This window comes from Rhinopithecus bieti, unplaced genomic scaffold (assembly GCF_001698545.2).
Source record: "Rhinopithecus bieti isolate Rb0 unplaced genomic scaffold, ASM169854v2 scaffold_32081, whole genome shotgun sequence".
In the NCBI taxonomy this organism is placed as follows: domain Eukaryota; kingdom Metazoa; phylum Chordata; class Mammalia; order Primates; family Cercopithecidae; genus Rhinopithecus; species Rhinopithecus bieti.
In genome coordinates, this window is record NW_016814436.1 from 4,916,965 (window position 1) to 4,929,661 (window position 12,697).

A 12,697-nucleotide genomic window follows, 5' to 3' on the forward strand; every position below is an offset into this window, starting at 1 on the left:
TGGACTCCCCTCCCCATAGGGCTTACCATGCTAATTGGCCCCATTTGTCTTTTCCACCAGGCCAAGGACACTGAGGGCAGGACTGTGGTTTTTCCCTCTTGGCATCCCTAGATCTCAGCCTTGCACACACAGGGCCCACAAACATTTGTTGAATTAATGAGTGACGGCAATTTTAATTAGAGTTTCTTTGAGTTTAGGTTGCAGATTAGAATCTTTAAAAAGATATTATACCAAATAATTTTTGACTATGAATGAATTGCAAACATCGTCAGCTGCAGTAATTAGTGTGAGAACTGAAATCCTCTTTCAGGACCCTTGGGGTCCTCTAAGAGGGAAATCCAGTTTGTTACTTGTAAGTCATCTCTTAATCATGTAATAGCAGGATATGTGATATTAGCGTCAGCTCTTCCATCTGTCCAGACCTGAGCCAAAGGTGCCATGGGAAGAATTTGGAGCTGCGGTTCTTGAGACCTTGGGTATGTGGGAGTGGGAGTGGGAGTGAGGGCAGGAAGTGGAGGGGGGCAGGGGGCGGGACCAGACAAACAGTAGGTGCTCAGTAAACTTGTAATGAGTGGAGAGCAGGGGCCAGAACAGAAACTGTTGGAGAGAGGTGGGGGAATATGGGCCTGGAGGCATCTCAGAAGACATTCCGTGTGGATGTGTCCTGATGCATGACTTTATTTTTATTTTTTTGTTTTGAGATGGAGTCGTGCTCTGTCGCCCAGGCTGGAGTGCAGTGGCACGATCTCTGCTCACTGCAACCTCCACCTACCAGGTTCAAGGATGCTAACACACACCCTTTCTCCTGCTGCAGCCTCCCGAGTAGCTGGGATTACAGGTGCGTGCCACCACGCCTGGCTAATTTTTGTATTTTTAGTAGAGAGGGAGTTTCACTATGTTGGCCAGGCTGGTCTCAAACTCCTGACCTCAGGTGATCCACCTGCCTTGCTCCCAAAGTGCTGGGATTACAGGCATGAGCCCCTGCATCCAGCCTTTATTTTTTTGAGACAGAGTCTCAGTCTGTCGCGCAGGCCGGAGTACAGGGGCATGATCTTGGCTCACTGCAGCCTCTGCCTTCTAGACTCAAACAATTCTCATGCCTCAGTCTCCCAAGTAGCTGGGATTACAGGCACCCACCACCACGCCTGGCTAATTTTTGTGTTTTTAGTAGAGATGGGATTTCACCATGTTGACCAAGCTGGTCTCAAATTACTGGCCTCAAGTGATCCGCCCGCTTCACCTCCCAAAGTGCTGAGATTCCAGGCATGAGCTGCCGCACCCAGCCTTGATGCGTACCTGAAAGGTTAGAGCATATTAAGAGTAGATTAGTTTGGACCATGACACGTGTCATTGTCATAGACAAACGACAGAAGCAAGACATGCTGACCAAAACTGGTTCACGTTTGCAGAACAGGTTCTCTTTCTCCCTCTGCGGGCTCTGATAGGTCCAGGGCACCCATTTCCCCAGACTGTGGGAGGCACTGTGCAGAACCTGAGTGTCAGCGGTCCCTGCCACACAAGCTCCACAGGGCGCAGACAGTGCATGTATGGATGGAGAGGTGCATGGAGCCTGCTGGCCACCTGTCTTGGAGATGAGCTTTTTGCTCCTCGGCAATTTGGAGATGCTCAGGCATGGGATGTGTGATGAACGGGGAGGTGTCAGCCAGCTAGATTTTATTTTCAGCTTTACTTGCAACGTGCACTTCTTTCTCAGCTCCTCCATAATGAGCCAGACATAAGCTGCCTGGCGGCCCCGCGTGCACCTCCCGGCACATGGGCCTCCTTCCGTCCAAGTGGAGCTTTGGGTCTTTGCTTGAATCTTACTCACTGGCTTCAGAATAGGCATCCGACTCATTAGCTTCAGGGAGAGGGAGTTGGGCGGGGGCCACTCACAAAGGCCTTGGAAGAGGAACCAGAGCCAGGGTCAGGATGGAGGGCTTGTTTTCCAGCAGAACCCAATGTGAGGTGAGAGTTTTTATTCCAGTCTTTGAATACTGGAAACGAATCTCACCATCTGGAGGTGGCAGGGGAGAGGGGCCTGAAAGAAGTAAATTAAAATACTCAACTACAGGAAAACATTGAAGAAAAAAATCAAGACAAAAGCAAGGATGCTAACACACACACTTTCTCCGTTGGCTAAAACAGCGTTTTTATGGGGAGGCCTGCATCGTGTTTCTCTCAGGTTTCTTCCACGAGAGCCTCTAGTTAATCATCTAAAACCACCCTTCTAATGTCATGCTGAATCAGTCTCTTGAAATTTAGGACTGGAATTTTCTCAGCAAATATTTAACTAGAAAAACGAAATCCCGGCTTTTCTGTTCTCAGCAGTTTCGATGCAAGTTGCAAATTAATAGACGTCTGGGCCAATATTTGATCTTTTCCCCCAAAGAGAATGATTTGCTTGCCATTCACTAAATTGGAGGGAGGGATCCCTGGAAGTAACAAGGATGGTCTTCTTGCTCTTGGAGGGGACTTCGGTAGTGTTTGGAGACCTCAGACAGCAGCCAGACCTCCCCAGCACCTGGGCGGGATCCCTGTGAGCGCTGACTCCAGCAACTCTGATGGCCACGGGGTCTCTGGGGCAGAAGCCCCATGCCCAGCCAAAACAGGTGCTGCAGTGAGTGGGCCAGGTAGCCCTCATGGTATGTGAGCACAGCTGCCCCTTGCCAGGCTGTCCCGGGCTGCCCCCAGTTCTAACTTGAGGCCCTAACCCCACCAGGGGTCAGTGGCTTAATATAGCCTCTCCATGGTATTTGCATTTCAAAAGAGGTCTCTGTGAAATTATTCTGGAAGGGATTTCAGGGCCCCTGAGTGGGGATACATTTCAGGGCTAGCAGGGGTGGCTCCTCCAAGTTCCTGGCAGATGCTGCACCCTGCATTTCTGGGGAGGGCTGGGCCTGAGGCAGCTGCCGCCAGGGGCTGGGCTGGGCTGGGCTGGTGGAAGGTGGGAATCTGTCCCCTGCAGGACCCTCCCAGTGGTCTTGCTTGGGACTGAACAGCTGGGGCTGGTGGGCCCTGTGTATGCCACGGTTTACTGGTGCCCAGTTCAGACCTCGGACCTGTCCCCACCGTTGTAACGGCTTTCCCCAGCAGCTCCCCTTCTCTTGCCCTGTACCCCTGGATTTCTGGGCGGAAGGCCTGGGGCGTTCCTCCCTACAGGTGAGTCTGAGAGCCAGGGCAGATTGTGGGAGCTCGTGGGAGCCGGGAATGTTCTGTGCTCAGTGAAACTGACAGTTGTGCTCCTTTACCTGGGGGCAAGGGATATGGTATCTGAGCCTGTTGGTGCCAGTGCCTTTGTTGTTACACCTTTGCTCTTAAATAGGTACAAATTATTGGTATTAGAGAGCCTTGCAGCTCCATATCCTCATTAAGCCTCTGCAGTTAATAATTATTTTTCTCTCAGAAAGTGTTGGTGTGAAAGAGCTGAATAGACATGTGGAGACTGCAGGCCTCACTCTACCTTGGCAGGAAGATGGCAACCTGCATCCCCAACAGACAGCTGTGTGTCCTGGGCACAGTTCCTGAGCCTCTCTGGGCCCCACGTCTCTTGTCACTGGGGTAGCAGAATCTGCTCTGCCTCCCTGGGTAGTTGGAGAGGCAGTAGCAGATACTGAGAGCAAAGACTTACGTAGCTCTTGCAATCCCCAGTGGTCTCCAGGAGGCAGGAAATCCAGTTACCCGGTTTTAATGATGAAGAAACCAAAGCACATTGAGGTTAAGTGACTTGCCCAAGGTCACAGAGGAAGTGGATGGCAGAGTGGGATTGTCAGGGAAAGCACCTTGAATGGAAAACCTGTGGGCTGCCACTGCACTCCAGCCTGGGTGACAGAGCGAGACTCCGTCTCAAAAAAAAAAAAAAAAAAAAGTCAGGAAGAGCATGTTTCCATAAAGAGGGTGTGCTCAACTGTGAGGACCACGCCCTAGACACCCAGTGAGGCGGGTCTCATAGTTTGTGGCTTATGTTAATGTCTCATCATTAATTTTCTAATAAGGTTCTTTTTAAAGTCCTTGTTTTTAATGTAATCAAAATCGTAGTTTTTTTCCTTTATGATCGTGTTTTGTATGTCATATTTAAGAACTGCTTACCCATCTCAAGATCATAAACATGATTTTGAATGGTCTTTGCTAAAATAGGCTTTGCCTTTTCTGTGTAAGTCCTTAGTTCACCTGGAATTGATGTTTGTACTTGGTGTGAGGTAGGGATCTAGTTTCACTTTGTCTGCCATGTAGACAGCTGAGTGGCTTGGGACTATGTGTGGGAATGCTCCTCTTTCCCGGTTGCCAACTCTGTTGTGTATGTGTGGACCTGTTTCTGGGCTCCATCTTCTGTCCATTGGTCTGTTGGTCTGCTCCATGCCAGCACTCCTTTGTCTATATGTTATAAGTCCTGACATCAGATTAGAGCTTGTTCCCCTCCCCTGTTCTCCAGGGATGCCTTGGCTATTCTTGACCTATTGGTTTTCTGTAGAGATTAGAGAATCATCTTGTGAGTTCCCTATGAAGGACCCTGTAGATTATTATTATTATTTTTTTTTTGAGATGGGGTCTTGTTCTGTCACCCAGGCTGGAGTGCAGTGGCACAAGCTTAGCTCACTGCAACCGCTGCCTCCTGGGTTCAAGTGATTCTTGTGCCTCAGCCTTTTAAGTAGCTGAGTTTACAGGCATGTGCAATCCTGCTCTGCCACCCACTTCCTCTGTGACCTTGGGCAAGTCACTTAACCTCTATGTGCTTTGGTTTCCCCATCAGTAAAACTGGGTGATTGGATTTCCTGCCTCCTGGAGTCCCCTGAGGATTGCAAGAGCTACGTAAGTCTTTGCTCTCATTATCTGCTATTGCCTCTCCAACTACCTAGGGAGGCAGAGCAGATTCTGCTGTGGCTCGTGGCCCTTCCTCTGTCTTCAGGGCCAGCAGCATAGAATCTGCTGACTTCCTCTGTCCCCATAAGCTCTTTCTTCCACTCTTCTTCCCTTCTCTGCTTTTAAGGATCCTGTGGCCACACTGGGCCCACCCAGATCCTCCAGGATACTCTCTTGGGTTAAGGTCGCTGGTGAGCCAGTGTACCCCTGTGCCATGTGGCATAACACAGGCACAGCTTCTGGGGATTGAGACATGGACCTCTTCTTGGGAGGTGAGAGGGAAACATTATTTTGTCTACCACACATGGCCATGGCCAAGATTTATAAAAGTCAGCCAGGTGCAGTAGCTCATGTCTATAATCCCAACACTTTGGGAGGCTGAGGCTTGTGGATCACCTGAGCTCAGGAGTTTGAGACCAGCCTGTCCAACGTGGCGAAACCCCATCTCTACTAAAAATACAAAAATTAGCCGGGGGTGGTGGCACATGCCTGTAATCCCAGCTACTTGAGAGGCTGAGGTAGGAGAATCGCTTGAACCCAGGAGGCGGAGGCTGCAGTGAGTTGCGATCATGCCACTGCACTCCAGCCTAGGCAAGAGTGAGACTCCGTCTCAAAAAAAAAAAAAAAAGATTTATAAAAGTCCAAGTAACTGGGGCAGCGTGGGGTCGCCATGGTGGAGCTGCAGCAGCTGCAGGTGCAGGAGGCAGTGGACTCCATGGTGAAGAGTCTGGAGGGAGAGAACATCTGGAAGATACAGGGTTTCATGTTCTAGTGCAGCACCAGCTGTTGTGAGGGCAGTCAGGCCTCCATGCAGCAGGTGCACCAGTGCATTAAGTGCTGCCATGTGCCCCTGGCTCAAGCCCAGGCTTTGGTCACCAGTGAGTTGGAGAAGTTCTAGGACCGCCTGGTCTGGTGAACCATGCGTTGCAACGACAAAGCCAAATATTCAATTGATGCTGGGAGTAAGGAGCTTCAGGTGAAGCAGAAGCTGGACAGTTGTGTGACCAAGTGTGTAGATGACCACATGCACCTCATCCCAACTATGACCGAGAAGATGAAGGAGGCTCTCTCATCCATTGGGAAATAAAAGTTTTTGCCAGTGGCCATCGGGGCCGAGGACAAGAATATATTTTTTATAAGGAATTGGGAATTTTAGTCTTTTTTTTTTTTTGGAGACATGGTCTTGCTCTTTTGCCCAGGCTGGAGTGCAATGGTGTGATCTCAGCTCACTGCAACCTCTGCCTCCCAGTTTCAAGCTGTTCTTCTGCCTCAGCCTTCTGAGTAGTTGGGACTACAGGCGCGCACCACCACGCCCAACTGATTTTTTAATTTTTAGTAGAGATGGGGTTTCACCATGTTGGTCAGGCTGGTCTCAAACTGCTGACCTCGTGATCCATCTGCCTCGGCCTCCCAAAGTGCTGGGATTACAGGCATGAGCCACTGGACCTGGCCGGAATTTTAGTCTTTTAAGCAAAGTTTATGAATGAAGAAATGAAGGAAAGGCCAGGCGCGGTGGCTCAAGCCTGTAATCCCAGCACTTTGGGAGGCCGAGATGAACGGATCACGAGGTCAGGAGATCGAGACCATCCTGGCTAACACGGTGAAACCCCGTCTCTACTAAAAAATACAAAAAACTAGCCGGGTGAGGTGGTGGGCACCTGTAGTCCCAGCTACTCGGGAGGCTAAGGCAGGAGAATGGCATAAACCCGGGAGGCGGAGCTTGCAGTGAGCTGAGATCCGGCCACTGCACTCCAGCCTGGGCGACAGAACGAGACTCTGTCTCAAAAAAAAAACAAAAAACAAAAAACAAAAAACAACAAAAAAAAATGAAGGATGGCCGTAAGTATAAGGCATATGTCACTTGCCTCTGGACACTGGTTTTTTTATGTTTTAGTCCTAAAAAATGAAATGGAAAAAAGTGGTGCTAAATTGGGTCAGAGATATTACAGGAGAGTTTTAGAGCTTGTATTTCCTGGGCCAGTGCTTGTCCTGGCAATAAGGATCTCCCCTGTAACAAGCCAGAGCCCTCCAAGGTACCGGACTCTTCTTACTACACAGGTACCAACAGGCTGGCAGGTTAGAGTTGGTGGAGTTTGAGGAGAGATATTTCCTCTTCGTTGCCAACATCCTGTTTACCAGGAGTGTCTCCACATCATTTTCCATAAGCTGTGAAACAAAATCCATGAGGTCATTCACTTAGAAGGAAAAAAAGTTTTCTGTGTCTTTGTTTTCCTAGTTTTGTGTAATTTATACAAGGTCATACAAGTTGATTTTAAGATGTGGAATTGGGAGGGAGACTCGTTTGGATACGAACTTTGAAAGGTTCCCACCGGGCGTGGTGGCTCATGCCTATAATCCCAGCACTTTGGGAGGCCAAGATGGGCAAATCACGAGGTCAGGAGATCGAGACCATCCTGGCTAACACAACGAAACCCCGTTTCTATTAAAAATACGAAAAGAAATTAGCCAGGCGTGGTGGCGGGCGCCTGTAGTCCAGCTACTCGGGAGCCTGAGGCAGGAGAATGGCGTGAACCGGAAGGTGGAGCTTGCAGTGAGCCGAGATGGCACCACTGCACTCTAGCCTGGGTGACAGAGTGAGACTCCGTCTCAAAAAAAAAAAAAAAGAAGTTTGAAAGGTTCAGGCCGGGTGCGGTGGCTCAAGCCTGTAATCCCAGCACTTTGGGAGGCCGAGACGGGCGGATCACGAGGTCAGAAGATCAAGACCATCCTGGCTAACACGGTGAAACCCTGTCTCTACTAAAACATACAAAAAAATAGCTGGGCGAGGTGGCGGGCACCTGTAGTCCCAGCTACTCGGGAGGCTGAGGCTGGAGAATGGCGTGAACCCGGGAGGTGGAGCTTGCAGTGAGCCGAGATTACGCCACTGCACTCCAGCCTGGGCGACAGCGAGACTCCGTCTCAAAAAAAAAGAAAAAAAAAGAAAAAAGAAAGGTTCCTTGTGGATCCCCATTTCTGGTCATCAGGATATGGATGTACATTTCTTAAAATTACGATATCTGCATCTTTCAGCCTGGAGACCATGCAAAAACATGAGAGGCGATGACACACTAATTACGGGAAGCAGGATTACTGGCTGATGGGCCCTGAGGCTGTGTGTAGCAAAATGACAGGACAGTCTTTGCAGTAACACTTTGCCCATGAAGAGAAGGGGGTTTTGATTGTGGTATATACTAGTATATAGGAGTGAACAGTAAAGGAGGAGCATTTGGCTACTTGATTATAACAGAGTTATGAAGTACTGGATTTGGAAAAACCTGGTTTTTATAGAACAGATGGAATGAAGACCTAAACCTAGCATTTCCTACTTAGCCCTCTGAATTAACAGAGTCCAGTCAAAACAAACCCCTGGCAACAGGAAATTCAAGGGAGAAAAAGGAAGCAACTTGGGCTAGGATGAGCTGACTCCCTGAGAGCAAAGGAGAGGCAGCCCCCATTACCAAATGCCATTTCTGCCTGGGGCTTTCGTAGCTTGCAGTGCTCCTGCCCCAGCATGGCACCTTATTGTTTTGATAGCAACCTCGTTGTGTTTTCACCAGCTTATTACTTGAAATGATCAGGCAACCTGTCCATTTGCTGCTTCCCGGCTGTGATATATTTTCCTAGTGGTTTGGCTTTAAAAATAAATAAGATGTAATTTTCTATGCCCCCCCCCCCAAAAAAAAAAGTCCAGATAACCACAGAAAGTCTCAGCTCACTATCCGTGGCCCCTGGAGCCCGGCATCTCCTGCCCAGTTGTGATCTCTGGCTCCATGATGACCTCACGGGGGACATGGCTGCAGTGCCGGTTCAGCCACCATGGGAAGCTTTTTCCCAAAGACGAGGCGTCTGCTTGAGGCACATGTGGAGTGGCAGGGGCCAGGGCAGGGTCCAGACAGTTTTCGCCTGGCAGCCACTGCAGCCTTTCTGCACAGGAGGGCCTTCGGGCTCAGGGATAGGAGCGGCTTGACGCCAAAAAAACAAAAAAACCAAAACAGGCTTGTTGGTCACTCGGCATCTCCCCACGGGAGTTCCTGGCACTCCCCAACAAGGGGTTCCTGAACAAGGGTTCAGACATTTGGATTCTTGTTCAGCAAACAAATGCCTTCAGATTGTTCTGTGAGGACTTGAAGCAAAGCAGAGACAACGTAAGGTCCCTGATAAACTCCAGGTGTTTGATCCCTGTCCCTAGAGATGAGTCAGCATTTCAGAGGCACTGCTGACAAGCATGGGGGTCGGTACAGACCTGAGTCCAGCAGGTCATGTTGGAGAGAGAGAAGCTCCCAGGATTCAGCAAAACTCTGGGAGCATCTATCGGCAGATGCTGCACCAGCCACAGGTATGAGCATGCGGGAGTCCGGGCAACGAGAGGAGGAAGATGGAGAGAATGGCACAGGGACATGCAGAGGGAGGCCGAGGGTCACCTGCTGCTCTGGCCACTGAGGTGGCTGGATGAGGAGTGTAGCTGGGTGCTGGATGGCACTTTTAGACCTGGAGCCTGGAATGTTCCAGACTGGCCCTGGTCATTCCTGACTCCCTGGGCCTGCGGTGAGCAGTGGCTGAAAAACCTGAGAGCTCTGAGCAGGACCTGCTACAGGGCTGGGTTGGGCTGGTTGCTGTGTTTGCTAAAACATCTCATCTTCAGCTGGGCGCAGTGGCTCACACCTATAATCCCAGCGCTTTGGGAGGCCGAGGTGGGTAGATCACAAGGTCAGGAGTTCAAGACCAGTCTGGCTCTACTAAAAATACAAAACATAACAACAACAACAACAACAAAATGAGCTGGGCATGGTGGCGTGCGCCTGTAATCCCAGTTACTAGGGAGGCTAAGGCAGGAGAATCGCTTGAGCCTGGGAGGCGGAGGTTGCAGTGAGCCGAGATTACGCCACCGCACTCCAGCCTGGGTTACAGTGCGAGACTCCATCTCAAAAAAAAAAAAAAAAAAAAAAAAAAGTTCTCATCTTTATTGGCCACAGCTCTCTTCGGCTGGCAGTGGCTCGTGGACACATTGGGCCTGGGAACATATGGTTGTCCCCTGGCAGGTGCTCAGGGCCACGTTGTCATGCTGGAAGGTGTCATTCGGCTCAGAACCAGGCGCCCACTTGTTCTTTTAAATTTGCTTTGTCGTTTAATCTTTGCCTTGGGGAACTTGGCCCGTTTTTCCAGGACGGGGGCAGAGAGGTGGCTTTCTGGTTCTGGCAGGGAAGAGCGAGGCTGGAATGGCTCCCCGTTGGCCCAGCCCGTGTCGCTCTCGGGGCCCAGCTGGCAGGGGAATGCCCCAGACGGCACTGTTGGGAGGCACAAAGGCCCGAGTGGTCTGGCATAACCGGGTGCTGAGCCACAGAGCCTTGAGCTCGGTGCTTCCTGGGCTCCTGGTACCTGCTGAGAGTCTCAGGCCGGAAGGGGTCCAGAGGTTTGGATCATCATTTCCGAGGGCTGGGTTGTCAGCTGGTGCGCTGCTGCCCTGGCAGACATTGTCTGGAGACGTATGTGGTCGTCACGGCCTGAGGTGCGGGTGCTGCTGACATCCAGTGGGTGGAGGCCAGGGATGCTGCCCACCATCCTCCCGGCGGCTGGCACCCCACAGAGAGTTATCTAGCCCCCACGAGAGTCAACAGTGCTTCCCTGGGAACCTGCCCTGTAAGCTGAAGCCCAGGGGTTCCTCTTTTTCTTCTTATCTTAAAGCAGGCTTGGCCGGGCACCATGGCTCGGGCTGTAATCCCAGTACTTTGGGAGGTAGAGGCAGGTGGATCATGAGGCCAGGAGATCGAGACCATCCTGTCCAACATGGTGAAACCCCATCTCTACTCTAAAATACAAAAAATTAGCCTGGTGTGGTGGCACACACCTGTAGCCCCAGTTACTCGGGAGGCTGAGGCAGGGGAATCGTTTGAACTTGGGAAGTGGAGGTTGCAGTGAGCCGATTGCGCCACCACACTCCAGCCTGGTGACACAGAGCAAGACTCCGTCTCAAAAAAAAAAAGCCAAAAAAACAAAAAAACCAAAACAGGCTTGTTGGTCACTCAGCATCTCCCCACAGGAGTTCCCAGCACTCCCCAACAAGAGGTTTCTCGTGGTCAGACATATGGATTCCTGTTCAGCAAACGAATGCCTTCAGATTGTTCTGTGAGGACTTGAAGCAAAGCAGACACAGCGCAAGGTCCCTGATAAACTCCGGGTGTTTGATCCCTGTCGAAGTCCTGGCTGGTGCCTTCACTGTGGCGTGTGGGCCTCTGTGGGCTTCTCCCATGATATTTAGCTCATGGTGTAAATGGATGGTGACTTTGGCTCTGCCCAAGCCATACTCAGCATCTTTAAGGTGGGGGAGTTTGGTGTCTCCAGGGTCAGAAAGTGGCTTCCTGCTCTTAGGAGGAGAAGCGGTTCCACGTCTTAGAACGTCTGTTCATTTCTGACTTCACTGACAGCTTGGTTTGAAGGAAATTGTTCTTGAAATACCCTTTAGAATTGCTTTCTCCTTTTGGACAATCTCACGCCAAAATGAGACAAAGTTTTACTGAGAATCAATTCTTAACTCTTTTTTCCTTTTAAAGAAGTTGAGGTGAAACTCACATAAGATAAAATTAACCACTTTATTTATTTATTTGTTTGTTTGTTTGTTTATTTAGAGACGGTGTCTTGCTCTGTCACCCAGGCTGGAGTGCAGTGGCGCAATCTTGGCTCACTGCAAGCTCTGCCTCCCGGGTTCACGCCATTCTCCTGCCTCAGCCTCCTGAGTAGCTGGGACTACAGGCGCCCACCACCATGCACGGGTCATTTTTTGTATTTTTAGTAGAGACGGGGTTTCACCGTGTTAGCCAGGATGGTCTCGATGTCCAGACCTCGTGATCCGCCAGCCTCGGCCACCCAAAGTGCTGGGATTCCAGGTGTGAGCCACCGTCCCAGCCAAAATTAACCAGTTTAAAATGAACACTTCAGTGGCATTTATTACATTCATGATGTTGTGCAACCTCTCCCTCTGTGCAGTTCCAGAACATTCTCATCACTTGAGAAAGCCCCATACCCAGTAAGCTTAATCACTTCCGGTCCATCTTGCCCCTTGCTCTTGGCAACCAGCATGGCTTCTGCCTCTGTGGATTCTGTGTTTTCTATCAATGAAACCATGATTATGTGGCCTTTGTGTCTGGCTTCTTTCACTTGGCAGAAGGTGCGTGAGTTTCACACACGTTGTAGCCTGGTCAGTACTTCCTCTCTTTTTCTTTTTTTGAGATGGATCTTACTCTGTTGCCCAGGCTGGAGTGAAGTGGCACCATCTCAGTTTACTGCAACCTCTGCCTCCCGGGTTCAAGCAATTCTCCCAGCCCAGCCTCCTGAGTAGCTGGGGCCACAGGTGTGCACCACCATGTCTGGCTAATTTTTTGTGTTTTGGTAGAGATGGGGTTTCACCATGTTGCCCAGGCTGGTCTCGAACTCCTGAGCTCAGCAATCAGCCCACCTTGGTCTCTCAAAGTGCTGGGATTGCAGGCATAAGCCATCACGCCCAGCCTACTTCCTCTTTATGGCTGAATAGTATTCCGTTGTATGATTGGAAGATACTGGGTTTGTCCATTCATACATTGGTGGATGTTTGGATTTCCACTTTGGGTTATTGTGAATCATGCTGTGGTGAGCATTTGTGTACAAGTTGTGTGGATGTATGTTTTCAATGTTTTTAAATTGCACCTGGGGGTAGAATTCTGGGTAATGTGTTAATTCTATGTTGAACTTTCTGAGGAAGCAGTCTTTAACTCTTAAATGGAAGTTCTGCCTCCTGACAAGAATGCACTTGCTCAGCGTCTCAGCCCACAACTTCTTTAGGCTGGGGTTGGGCTGGCCATGTTGGTGT

General features: G+C 50.1%; 1 protein-coding gene and 1 pseudogene across 1 annotated transcript in view; both read left to right on the forward strand.

Moving 5' to 3' along the window:
* Positions 1-12,697, forward strand: part of CELSR1 (cadherin EGF LAG seven-pass G-type receptor 1) — a 197,185-nt gene that overhangs the window by 65,675 nt on the left and 118,813 nt on the right. The window lies entirely within an intron of this gene.
* LOC108514524 (protein FAM136A pseudogene) lies at positions 5,528-5,944 on the forward strand (annotated as a pseudogene).